This window comes from Stigmatopora nigra, chromosome 4, assembly GCF_051989575.1.
Source record: "Stigmatopora nigra isolate UIUO_SnigA chromosome 4, RoL_Snig_1.1, whole genome shotgun sequence".
NCBI classification, from domain to species: Eukaryota; Metazoa; Chordata; class Actinopteri; order Syngnathiformes; family Syngnathidae; genus Stigmatopora; species Stigmatopora nigra.
This window is the reverse complement of record NC_135511.1, coordinates 17,413,735-17,427,758: the sequence shown is the minus strand read 5'-3', so window position 1 is coordinate 17,427,758 and position 14,024 is coordinate 17,413,735. Positions and strand designations below refer to the sequence as shown.

The 14,024-nt window shown below is 39.0% G+C and overlaps 1 long non-coding RNA gene across 1 annotated transcript; it reads left to right on the top strand.

The window, feature by feature from the left end:
* The first annotated feature begins 10,912 nt into the window (after positions 1–10,912).
* Positions 10,913–12,894, top strand: LOC144195958 (uncharacterized). The gene is made up of 3 exons (XR_013326190.1): positions 10,913–11,228; positions 12,397–12,521; positions 12,727–12,894. It is a non-coding gene; the product is annotated as an uncharacterized LOC144195958 (long non-coding RNA).
* The last annotated feature ends 1,130 nt before the right edge of the window (positions 12,895–14,024 follow it).

Genomic DNA, 14,024 nt, shown 5'->3' with positions numbered 1-14,024 from the left:
GGTATGTGTGTCACTATCTTGTATGTTACATGTATGTAGGTCTGTGTAAGTGACACCTAAAGGTCACGCCCTTGTTTTCTGTTGCGTAACACGTTGATTTTTGTACATGGCGTGACAATAACTTGATGGTCATTCTCTCACGGTTCTTTGCATACTAGTTTTATGGTAGAATTATGACAAAGAGTATTCAAAAAAGTCAGGATTGGGACTTGTAAGGTTCTAAAACTGTTGAAATTGTGGGAAAAATCAGGTTGGCCTCTGCATAGTTGAAACTATTGATGAAGCAAGGGTGTGTGGGTCATAGGAAAACTGTAGACTTGAATTGATTGTAAAATGAGGATGAAAATTTCTATTTAAGCAAGGATATGTTTCATAAATTAAAAAAATACTATGTGCAGGAAAGTTATGAGGCGTTTTTTCTTTAAAAAGTAAGTTTTTTGTCAAAAAAGAGGTAGACCATGTATCGTAAGGCTATTTTTTGTAAACTTTAGATCTAAATTAATAATAGTTTCCAATAGTGTTATGCCAAACCATGTATAAAATTGTATAGTAATTTTCTTTAAAAAAAAAAAACTTGATAGTAAGGATATGTTTATTATTCATTAAAAACACGTAGACCATTTATAGTAAGGCTTTTTTTAAAGACAAAAATGACCATATAGGGTCAAATTTGACAAATTTGTATAGGAAGGCTATAAGGCTTTATTTTTCTTTAAAAAAACTTTATAGTTAGGCTATTTTTAACTTAAAAAAACAGGTAGGCAATATGTAAGGCTTTTTTGTAAAGACAAAAATGACCATATAAGGTCAAATTAGACATCACTTTAAATCTCAACTAAAAATAATAAGTGTCCCATAGTATTAAGCCAAATTTGTATAGAAAAGCCATAAGCCTTTTTTTTCTTTAAAAAAAACAACAACAACTTTATAGTAAGGCTATTTTTCATCAACTTTCTCCCCACCGAGTCCATTCATTCGCTACGCCTCGTTATGGCACCGACCTGCATCCAAATTCCGGAAGAAAAAAAATGCGTCTCAACACCAATTTACGCCAAAACCCTTCAAAAATTCCCATCGGAAATCCCCGAAACCATCGCCTATAGACCAGAGACCAATTAGACGTCCCCAAACTAATAAAGCGCTAGACTGGGTCTCATCTACATCTTGTCACAATAGCGTCACCATACCAAGGTGCGCTTGGCAAAGCCCGAGGGTTCGAACCCGAATGGCGAAAGTGCCGTTCGTATTGCGACTAAAAAAGCAGAATTATTGGGGGAAAAATATGAGAGCGAGGGGGTAAAGAAACACAAAAACAAACAACAAAAACGCCGAGAAAACAAACAAGAGAGAAGCTCAGAGGCACCCAAGGTCCTCCAACTAATTAAGATGATTTGCATTTATTTATGAGCGTTAATGAGCAGCTTTTCAATAGTTTGTTTTCCCTTAATATGAATATTTCCTTTTCATTATGTGACATAGACGTAGAATCCTATTCTTTCCAATAATCGGCTCCTGGCTTTTTCTCTTTCCGCGGTGACAATTTTCTACTCGGCCGCTTTTATTTTGGAGGTGTTTTGAAATCCCTGCTTTGACGTCATCAAATAACAACGAACGCTAACGATGTTTTATACTGTGTAAATGAAATATTGGCTTTGGAGGACGGCCTGTTTTTTTTTTTTTGTTCCTTTTTTGTGTGGCGCTTTGCTCATCCATGCCGTTCTGCACGTCAGCACACGGGGGAGATTGATTGTTTCCGGCAATATTATGATCGTCACCAAAACGAGACAAAAAATCAATGAGTAATTACCAGCAAATGTTCATCAGAATACTCTTTTACTTCCTGTTGTATAGTAACACACTTTGTTGGCGGTCATTAACCAATGGGCGCTCACGTAAGTCAGACAAAAAAACAAAACAAAACAAAAAACCTTGGACTTTCAGTTTACCAGAAATTGGATTGGATTGGATAACTTTATTTATCCCGTATTTTGGGAAATTTTGTTGTCACAGTAGATAGAGGGTGAGAATACAGACACAGAAAAAGACATAAATAGATGGGTAATAAGTAAGTTAAGAAATATATATATGAATAAATATATGAATAAATAGTGTGTTGCCAAAAAAAGAAGAAAACAAATATTTATATATTTATTATATACATATATAAAATATAGTGTACAGTGTTCCCTCGCTACTTCGCGGTTCAGCTATCGCGGACTCAGAGCTTTGCAGACTTTTTTTGGAGAAAAAAAAAATAAAAAATACAAATATTACATTGAAACAACATTTTACAGTTTTTTGTTATAACATGAATTTCACTCTCTCTACCCATATTATATATGGTGTACTGTATACAGGGGGGTAAAAAATAAATAAAATAAATAAATAAATAAACAAAAATAAAACATTGAATTAAATTCAAATTAAGCATTTTTTGAAGGGGAATCCCTACTTCGCGGAAATTCACTTATTGCGGGTGGTCCCGGTCCCCATTAACCGCGATAACCGAGGGAACACTGTATTCCTGAAAGAGCTTTGGAGGGCTTCCACAGACTTTTTTTGCTTTCAATACTTTCGGCCTAAAATTAGCTCCATATAAATCCATAAAACATAACATGTACCCAACAACACTGTGACATGCTAGCTAGCTGTTACCAGTTAACCTCAACAATGCTACCTAGCTAGCTGTTAGCTGTTGACCTCAACAACGCTACCTAGCTAGCTGTTAGTGGTTGATTTCAACAACGTTAGCTATCTATCTTGCTTTTAGCGGTTGACCTCAACAATGCTAGTTAGCTACCTGTTAGCAGTTGACTTCTACAACATTAGCTATCTAGCCGATAGCGGTTGACCACAATAACGCAAGCTAGCTAGATCTTAGCTATTGACTTTCATGGCAGAACTACATCAAGCCAAGTCACAGCTAGAAAAATTATTATGAAATTAACTCTCTTATGACATAATCACCCATCAAAAATTCAGAAGGGCTTACATAAAGAAAAAATATTTTCATCCTATGCAGCCAATGAGCTTCACTCTCATTTTTATCAAAGCAAATTTTCAATGAATCTGACCCGGCAAATTTGCTCTCCACTGTATGGCGTAATCTTCCTTAAATCCTGCTGGTTACTTGATGACGGCACTAATCAGATTTGTCTCAGATTATTTTCACTTCTGTCAAGCGCAAATAATGGAAGGCTTGAGTTGATATTTTCCCTGACCTTTGCTTGATTAGTTTTTTGGTTTTAGTTAGTCACAAATCCTGCTTGAGTGATTTTTTTTCCCCCCCTTAGGCCAAGGGATGAACACCCTTAAATTTGGCTCCAGTCCGGATGAATGTGAGATTGGACAATTGATTTTTAGTTTCCAATTTTAATGAAACTAACTGTCAATCAACTTGCTTTCATCCGCGATAATTACCTACTTGAGATAAGAGCGAAAACGAAAGATGCCAAATTATAGGAATTCATGATGTATTAAGAAAAAAAATGGCGTCTGAGCGTGATAAGTTGTGACAGGTGTTGTGGTCGCCGCGAGAGAAGGCGGAGGAGAAAAAAGGGGCGGGATCTAACCAGAGCAACACAAATGATTATTTAATTACTGTCTAATACGGTTCTATCCTTCCCCCCTCCCTTTGCTGACTGTTTTCACCCCAACACAGTCTTCATTCTTCTCGTATTAATGAACAATTCAGGCCTTTCTACCAATTTTACTGTTGTTGCCTATTCCGAACAAACACTTTGTGTGGGTGTTGTGCGGGGGTCGCTTATTGGGCAACACCACGTAGACAACCCCAAGTAAATAGATGTATTTCCAGACGAATAAGCACCCTTTTTTTGTCTTGTATTAACATGTCTGTATCATGATGCATTTTGCGGGTGTTTTCCTAGACGTGGGTCATGCTAAGTTGGAGAAAAAAAATAGATGGTGGAAAGGGGTGGGTTTTTTTGGTGGGATTTTTGTTGTCAACCCAAAAATTAGGAAAATATAAGGATGTTAATGACGAAAAATACTGGAAAGAGAACTATAGTCTAACTGTAATTCCTTGGATTTTGATTCGGGTAGTCGGGGGTGCTGACTGCTGAGCTAATAGTTTTGTTGTTTTTAGCCGTTAGCACACACTTTCAAATTTTAGGGAAATAGGATTTGATTAAATTGATATGGACACAATATATTGTAGAGACTACAAAAAATGACTACAATTTTAAGAAACTATACTGTTTTTACGTTTATTTTATAGTTTTATAGTTTTTTTCTACGGACGCCTATAGTTGATCAAAAATTATTTTTTTTTTTTACATGGGTTGAAAGCCAAAAACTACAAAAAAACTATGGTAACAATTAGAATTACTAAACCACTATACAGTTTTTATGTGTATTTTATGGTTTAGCCATTTTATCGGTTCAATTATAGCAACAACAATACTTACAATATTTTGGTATGGATTTAACAGGGTTTTTTTCGGGTTGGGAGGCAAAAACTAAAAGAATCCACTAAAACTTAAAAAAAACATGACAGTAACATTTAGAATTATCAAACCACTATAGCGTATTTCATGGTTTTCCTGTTTTTTTGTTAAAATTCTCGCAACCAAAACTCCCAAATATAAATTTAACAGTTTTTTAGACCTAAAAACTACACCAACAACACATAAAATATATGCCAAAAAAAGTATTTTCTTTGGTAATCCCGATAAAATTAAAGCATCCATAGCTGCCAGTATTTAACATAAATAAAGTTTTTTTTCCTCCCACACAATTTGGGAGTACCTCAGCACAAAACAATTGATGTATAACTAACATAGAGATCTTGTGACACACCTGCACACAACTATGTAGCAATACATATAGTACGCATACAATGCACGTAATAGAGTTCACACACATATCACCTGTATGAAATCTAAGGCAAGTTTTTGAACTGTCAGTGCCCCACTTGTGTTCTTATGTCAGCCTACAGTAGCAAAGTACATTAGTCCAATCGGTATAGGACATGACATGGAAGCAGTACAATGGGGATGCTATAGGAGTACAGTATAGAGTGAAAAGTAGTGGATCATTGCCAGCGTCTCACCTTTCTACTCTAGGCACGTAACACCGTCTTATACAACCGCTACACGGGAGATTTGGACATTTGTTCAACATCACTTTTGCATCCGCTGAAAAGAATGTTATGCACAGCTCATCCGATTTGTTTCTTAATTTAACTCAGGGGCAGTTAGTGTGCCGGGCTCACCGTTATAGGGTCTTGGGTTTGATCCCAGGTTGGTACTCGCTGTGTGGAGTTTGAATGTTGTCTCTGGGTTTGCGTGGGTTTTCTCCGGGTACTCCACATCCCAAAATTATGTTAGGTTGAACATTCTAAATTGCCCCTAGCTATGATTGGTTGTGCTTTGTCTTTTTGTGTGTTGCAGGCTTTTGTGGGTTTTGTCCGGGTACTCCGGTTTTCTCCCACATCCCAAAATCATGCTATCCGGGTACTCTGGTGGTTTCCTCCCACATGCGAAAATCATGCTTGGTTGATCAGTCTAAATTGCTCCTAGCTATGATTGGTTGTGCTTTGTCTTCTTGTTTCTTGTGGGCTTTCGTGGGTTTTCTTCGGGTAGTCCGTTTTCTCCCACATCTCCAAAATCATGCTAGTTTGTACAGTCTAAATTACCCCTCGCTAAAATTGCTCGTGCTTTGTCTTCTTGTTTCTCGTGGGCTTTCGTGGGTTTTTATTCGGGTACTCCGGTTTCCTCCCACATCCCCAAAATCATGCTAACTTAAATTGCCCCTCGCTATAACTGTTTATTCTTTGTCTCCTTCTGTCTTGCGATTGGCTAGCCACCAATTCAGGCTGCCCACCACCTGATCCCCCAATTCACCCAGTCCTTGGGTTTTCTCCGGGTACTCCTATTCCCTCCCACATCCCCCAAATAATCCTATCTTAAACAGTCTAAACTCCCCCTAGCTATGATCGGTTATGCTTTATCTCCTTCTGCCTTGCGATTGGCTGGCCACCAATTCAGGGTGTCCAACCACCTGGTGTACCCCAAGTCAGCTGGGATAGCCTCCAGCACCCCCTGCGACCATTGGGAATGGTAAGCACTCCAGAAAATGAAGAAATGGAGAAAAAAGTCCTTAAACGATCGCAATAGTTTGAAATAATCACATTTTTCAAAACCTCCATGACCACCTTTTCGCTAACGTCGCCCTGCCCTCGCCTCGCCCGGCCTCCCTCGGCGTCACCCTGTCACCTCCCCTTCTCCCCCTTCCTTCCTCCTCTCCGGCATCTCCCCCGTTTAATAATTCAAAAGCAGTGAACACATGAGTGGTCATTGGCAAGCGAGCCTCACATGGGGGGGATCCGGAGGACAAATCAACCATAAGGGTGAAGGAATTAAAAACTTCCCCACGGCTGAAGCACGGCGCCCGAGGAATCTGCCGGCTGCTCGCCGCCTGCTCGGCAGAGGCGCGTCTGTGCGGCCGTGGCTTATCTCGCTCTCCCTCCTCTCTCTCTTCTTTTTTTTTCCGCCACTGTTAAATGTTAGCGCGACTTTTCCAGAGCCGAGGCAGCTATGGCTTTAAATGCTAAGCATGCCCCGAGTGTAGAGATGATGGATGGAGACCGCCCGGTGACATTTTCTTTCTTCACACAGCTTGTCCTCCCATTAGAGAGACACTCAAAGACTAGATTAGATGGAGCTTCTAAAAAAAAAATAAAAAAATTTGAAGATTTGTATTATTTTTTATTATACGCCGTCAAGTGATGACATTTTTTATAGCGTTCTGCCATTGGTTGCATTGCATTGCACTCTGCCGTACTAAAAAAAATCACAATTTATATTATTGTTGGTTGAAATAATAGCTGTTATGGTCTATGTAAATAGATTAATAAAATGAAATAATATATTTAAGATCTATTTTTTGGTCTGCTCAAGGGCTAAATTCAAAAAGTAGATTAATATCTCAAAAACTACCGTAACAATAAAATTGTTTCATCTTCTGAGACGCTTATCCTCCTTTATGAGGGCCGCGGGGGTGCTGGACCCTATCTATCCCAGCTAATTTCAACTTGAATCAGTGGCTAGCCAATCGCAGGGCACGATGAGACAAACAAGCATTTAAGCACACAGTCATAACTAAAGACATTTTTTAGAGCGTCCAATTTGTATGTTTTGAGGATGTGGGAGTACCCGGAGAAAACCCACGCATAACATGTACATAGAATGGTCGAAATCTACAAAAGGATTGAACCTCAATCTCAGATCTGTGAGTAGGATGTGTTAATTTCAGCCAATTAATTGGATTTGGAGGGGGTGGAGCTAAACTGCAGTAAAAAATAGCCGTTTTCGATAGTTAGCATTCATGCTAAGTTCTTAGTTAGTTAGTTATTTATCTTAGTTATTGTCATAGTTCTTCAGTCGGTTGTTCTTCTTGACTTTTCTTATTTTCTGACCTACTTTTCATTTCATATTTCAACACATCCCATGATAAACACTCTTTTTATTCGAGTTTTACGTCCTTTTATCAACATTTTTTTAAGACTACTCCTACACAATATTACATAATTCTTCCGGGATACAATTTCAATACAGTGTTCCCTCGGTTATCACGGTTAATGGGGACCGGGACCACCCGCGATAAGTGAATTTCCACGAAGTAAGGATTCCCCTTCAAAAATACTTAATTTGAATTTAATTCCAAAAAAAAAAATTTTTTATTTTTTTTTTACATTTTTTTTTCAAATTATTTTTAATTTTTTTTACCCCCCTGTATACAGTACACCATATAGAATACGGGTAGAGAGAGTGAAATTCATGTTATAACAAAAAAAAAAAACTAAAATATGTTGTTTCAATGTAATATTTGTATTTTTTTTCCCAAAAAAATCCGCAAAGCTCTGAGTCCGCGCTAGCTGAACCGCGAAGTAGCGAGGGAACACTGTAGTTATAAATCTCTGTGAATCTGGATCATTTATTTTTTAATATACTATGACAAAATTCTATAATTTAATTAGTATATAAACTTATAGTTGCCGTTTTCTAGTGCAATAAAAGCTAACATAACAACATCTTTAAATGAAATTGTCATTATGGTATAAGGGGTGCTTTATTATGAGTTTGTGTGTACTTTAGTGTGTAGTTTGTGTGTAGTTTCTGCTGTAAGCCAGTGATTGAAGTTATCCATTATTGATGATGTCCTGATGAGATCAATCAAGCCTGAGTTTTCCCATCTTGGGCTGCTGAAGCTGATAATGCCATTATGACATGCTAATCGTCAGCTCATGAATATTTGAATCACCACAAAGAAAAATTCCATATTCATGACCTCCATGTTTTTGTTTTGATTTTTTATTGACAAAAAAAACCCTCGTATTCTTCTCGATTGTTTTCCATCATTGATGAGAACTCATTTCGGTCGCCAATGTGAATTCCAAGTTGTGTTTTTATTACGGTGCGTCGCGAGAATCTCAAATCCGGCGAGAGAAAGAAAAAAAAACCCCAAAAAAAGCCGCCAGTCAACATTTCTGTTGCATCTCTGCTTCCGGATTGTTGTTTTATTCACCTCAGAGACAAGCGGCATATTTATTTATGACTTTTCCCCATAAAGTGTTGGTAAAATAAACATTTGTTTCCTCCTAATGAAAAGCATGTTTTTGGAATGAACTGTTTTGTTTGGCGCTCGACCTCAGAATGTTCGCGTTGGATAAAACGAGCCCGTTTGCACATAAAGAGGTGATCGCGTGATTGGTTAACGCATAAATACTTTTGTTCTGGCGACAATTCTGCCGAGGGAGGACTAACAGAAATTATTCATCAACAAAAGAGCTAAGTGTGTTCATAATTCATAAGCGGAGAAATATATACAGCAGCCATTGCCATTGTGGCTTTTTTTTGGGCCTCAAAATGACTCCCAAGTCGGCTCATTGTTCTTATTGGTCCTTTTATTTCATCTTCTTTTTCATTGCAGTTATCCTCACAAGGATGGCGGGGGTGCTGGAGCCTATCCCAGTACACATTGGGCTGTACACGCTAGAAAAATACAAGTAGGCTTTAATTAGCTTAGTGTGTGTGTTTTGAGGACCTGTAAAAAAACACACACACAAGGCGGAAAGGTAAGCATTAAACCGGGGTGGGATTTAACCCATGATTTTTGAAAGGCGAGGCGGATGTGCTAAACACTGCTCCGCATATTCGAAATGTTTGTGTGTGTGTGTGTGTCTGTGCGTGATTGTTGTTGGGGTAAATAAAAGTTGTTGATGTGTAAGGAACACGAGGGTGACGATTGGCTGCAGGCTTCAGACGGTTCAGATGTTGGATGTTAGATCACTTATGAGCTGCCCTTTAGCAAAGATAGTACAAGTACAGTAGTTCCTCCATTATCGCAAATTCACTACTTTGGATATTTGGGGTGTTAGGGTTAGGGTGTGTTTAAATACAAAATGGTTAGGGTAGGGTTAGGGGTAGGGGTATGGGGTAGGGTTAGGGGTAGGGTTAGGGGTAGGGTTAGGGTAGGGTTAGGGGTAGGGGTAGGGTTAGGGGTAGGGTTAGGGGTAGGGTTAGGGGTAGGGTTAGGGGTAGGGTTAGGGGTAGGGTTAGGGGTAGGGTTAGGGGTAGGGTTAGGGGTAGGGTTAGGGGTAGGGTTAGGGGTAGGGTTAGGGGTAGGGTTAGGGTTAGGGGTAGGGTTAGGGGTAGGGTTAGGGGTAGGGTTAGGGGTAGGGTTAGGGGTAGGGTTAGGGGTAGGGTTAGGGGTAGGGTTAGGGGTAGGGTTAGGGGTAGGGTTAGGGTTAGGGGTAGGGTTAGGGGTAGGGGTAGGGTTAGGGGTAGGGTTAGGGTGTGTTTAAATACAAAATGGTTAGGGTAGGGTTAGGGGTATGGGGTAGGGTTAGGGGTAGGGTTAGGGGTAGGGTTAGGGGTAGGGTTAGGGGTAGGGTTAGGGGTAGGGTTAGGGGTAGGGTTAGGGGTAGAGTTAGGGGTAGGGGTAGGGTTAGGGGTAGGGTTAGGGTTAGGGGTAGGGTTAGGGGTAAGGTTAGGGGTAGGGTTATGGTTAGGGTTATGGTTATGGTTAGGGTGTGTTTAAATACAAAATGGTTAGGGTTTGGGTGTGTTTAAATATTAAATGGTTAGGGGTAGGGTTAGGGGTAGGGTTAGGGTGTGTTTAAATACAAAATGGTCAGGGTTAGGGTATGTTTAAATACAAAATGGTTAGGGGTAGGTTTAGGGGTAGGGTTATGGTTAGGGTTATGCTTAGGGTTATGGTTAGGCTTATGGTTAGGGTTATGGTTAGGGTTATGGTTAGGGTTATGGTTATGGTTATGGTTATGGTTATGGTTAGGGGTAGGGGTAGGGTTAGGGTTAGGGTTAAGGGTTAGGGTTAAGGGTAGGGGTAGGGTTAGGGTTATGGTTAGGGTTATGGTTAGGGTTAGGGTATGTTTAAATACAAAATGGTTAGGGTTAGGGTTAGGATTAGGATTATTTGACAACCCTAAGGGCACAATAAGACAGCCAACCTATCACGCTCCCACCCACAATGTAGTTTCTTTTTGGATATATGGGAGGAAACTGGACTACCCAGATAAAAAAATAGTAAGGCCGGAGTCCGGCATTGAACCTTTAGTCTCTGAACTGTGAGGCGGACGTGTTTTTTGCACTTTCTACTGTGCCGAGTTGGCAAAATAGAAACCATCAAATGACCCAAACTTGGTATTTCCCGCTTGAGTCTGATTGGAATTGACGAGACAAGAATCTGCCTCAGTGTTGCCATCCCTTACTTCACTTCCTCACCCGCCCTCTGTCCGCCCCCACCACGTCTCCCTCTGTCTCCCATAACCCCGCCCCGCCCCCCAACCCCCGGCTCAGTCGCCGTGGCGAAGACGAGGTGACGCGCTGCAATTACTCTAATTGGTTGTGACTTCTTCATTTACATGACAAGCGCTCAGCGGTCCTGGGAACCAACGGCCTGCTTTCTGCACCTTGTGCCGCAGCCCCGCCGGTTCAGGCCCTGCCGGGGTCCTCGCCCATACGAAGGGGGTGCCCCGAGACGGCCGGTAGAAAAAGGGGATGTCCAAAGAAAAGGGAGGGAGGGATGGTCCGAAAATTCAGACAAGCGGAGGCCCGAGAGAGGCGCTAATTTGAGGCCTTGCGTCGGATGGACGCCGCGCGACAATGTGGTCTACCCCGCCGCATTCCTCCGACCCGTCCGCCGTCCTCACGTCGACCTGAACGGTCCGACATTCTCAAATGGTGAAACGACTCATTAGCGTGCTTGTTTTGTGCGCGCTGTTAGTTTAAGCATTAGGCGTGTACTCAGTTGAGCTATTCTTATGCTAATCCACCCCGAGTTAGCCATTTATTAGAGTGGGCGTCCTTCGTGTTTGCTTTGCGGATAAAAAAGAGGTTTTTATTACTCGTTGAAGCTCACTTGTCAAGTGTAATCTTATTTAAACAGCCATTCTGCAAGGGAAATGTCGGCGTAGGCACGTATTTTGATACACGGTGGTGGTGGAAGTGTTGCTTTTTGGGTGTTGGCGTTTAAGGGGATACTGGTGAATGTGAGGATGGTGCGTTCGCTGGCTGGGGAATTTCAAGTCCAGTTTTTACACAGTGATTCAAAGATAGAGTATTCCCATATTAAATGATCAGGCAATTACGTAACTATTGTCATTGTGCAGTAAAAATAATGACCGTATTTTCACGACTATAAGGCGCACTTAAAAGTCTTAAATTTTCTCCAAAATAGATAGTGCGCCTTATAATACAGTGCGCCTTATATATGGAAAAAACAGAAAACCAAAAACGAAAAACCACCACTGTCGGATATTAAAAAAACACAAACACCTGAACTAAAACAATACTGTTAAATATACAGATCAGCCATCTTTGTTTACAACATCTTCCACCATATAGCTCCTCCCCCACTGCAAGATTTTATACAAAAAAATCCAAAACATCAATAATGGCTGGCTCTAGAGGTGACTGTAAAGTAGTGAGTGCTTCATACCTGGAAGTCAATAGCAATTACCGTATTTTCACGACTATAAGGCGCACTTAAAAGTCTTAAATTTTCTCCAAAATAGACAGTGCGCCTTATATATGGAAAAAAAATGTCATTCGTTGAGGGTGCGCCTTATAGTCGTGATAATACGGTATGTGTTTAAAACAGTCGTTGAGACTCACTGTTTTTGTCATGTGACGAGTCGCAACATGTATTTGAAATTGTTAAAGAAGACTATGTATAGTAAGGCTATTTTTTTTAAAGGTAGGACATGTACAGGGTGTTCCAAAATGTTAAAACCCATTTTGTAGGCCAATATTTTTGAGAATTTCCATTGAAATAATCTCAGATTTACACAGATTGTGTCTAAAATGTTCAAGTTTTTGCGTGTAACGTTTGGCATTTTTATCATTTCAGGTGAGGAAATGCCATTCACTTCATTTTGCATGTTACGAGTCAATCACCCAAGACAGTTCTTGACAAATTTTGCAAAGATGGCACCAACCACAAAACAAATTAGGATTCTCACCAAAAAATTTAAGGTAAAAGGCTGCTTATACATATCTAAATCCAAAGGTAGAGCTACCTGCTCTACCTTTGGTGAAGTATTACTGCGTACTTCCCAGAAAAGTGGTAGAAGAGCGTAGTGTAGAAAACCACATTGTAGCCTTTTATTTGCGGGCAAAACTCAATCAAAAATGTGCACTAAACTGAATTGAATTGAAGGTTTTTATTGTCATTATACAGGTATCAAGAGATTTAAAGCATTCATCACAAAAAACAGACAAATAAGTCATCAATAAGTTGTCCATGTGAAGTCAGCAGAGCGATTTTGTTCCATCTGCAGTCCAGGATTGGGTCTATGGATGCAAAAACCAACAAAAACATACATAAGTTGTCAACATCATGACTCGTGTAAGTAGATTTAAGGTAATGAAAATTTTGTTTTGCTAGAATTACAGGTGCGACTGAAAATTTTGGTTCTCATGTACTAGTTGGGCTTACGTCAACTATCCTGAAAATCTTTTAAAAAAGCCTTAGTATACTATGTCCATTTTTAAGCCTTACTATACTATGTCGTTTTTTAAAGAAAAAAAGCCTTACTATACTATGTCGTTTTTTAAGATAAAAAGCCTTACTATACTTTGTCGTTTTTTAAGATAAAAAGCCTTACTATACTATGTTGTTTTTTAACGAAAAAAAGCCTTACTCTACTATGTCGTTTAACGATAAAAAGCCTTACTATACTATGTCGTTTTTTAAAGAAAAAAAGCCTTATTATACCATGTCGTTTTTTAACGAAAAAAAGCCTTACTATACTATGTCGTTTTTGGTGATAAAAAGCCTTACTATACGATGTCGTTTTTTAACGAAAAAAAGGCTTACTATACTATGTCGTTTAACGATAAAAAGCCTTACTATACTATGTCGTTTTTTAACGAAAAAAAAGCCTTACTATACTATGTCGTTTTTTAACGAAAAAAAGCCTTACTATACTATGTCGTTTTTGGTGATAAAAAGCCTTACTATACTATGTCGTTTTTTAAGAAAAAAAGCCTTACTATACTATGTCGTTTTTTAACGAAAAAAAAGCCTTACTATACTATGTCGTTTTTTAACGAAAAAAAGCCTTACTATACTATGTCGTTTTTGGTGATAAAAAGCCTTACTATACTATGTCGTTTTTTAAGAAAAAAAGCCTTACTATACTATGTCGTTTTTTAACGAAAAAAAGCCTTACTATACTATGTCTTTTTTAACGAAAAAAAGCCTTACTATACTATGTCATTTTTTAAGGAGAAAAAAAGCCTTACTATACTATGTCATTTTTTAAGGAAAAAAAGCCTTACTATATACTATGTCGTTTTTTAACGAAAAAAAGCCTTACTATACTATGTCGTTTTTTAACGAAAAAAAAGCCTTACTATACTATGTCGTTTTTTAACGATAAAAAGCCTTACTATACTATGTCGTTTTTTAACGAAAAAAAGCCTTACTATACTATGTAGTTTTTTAACGAAAAAAAGCCTTACTATACTATGTCA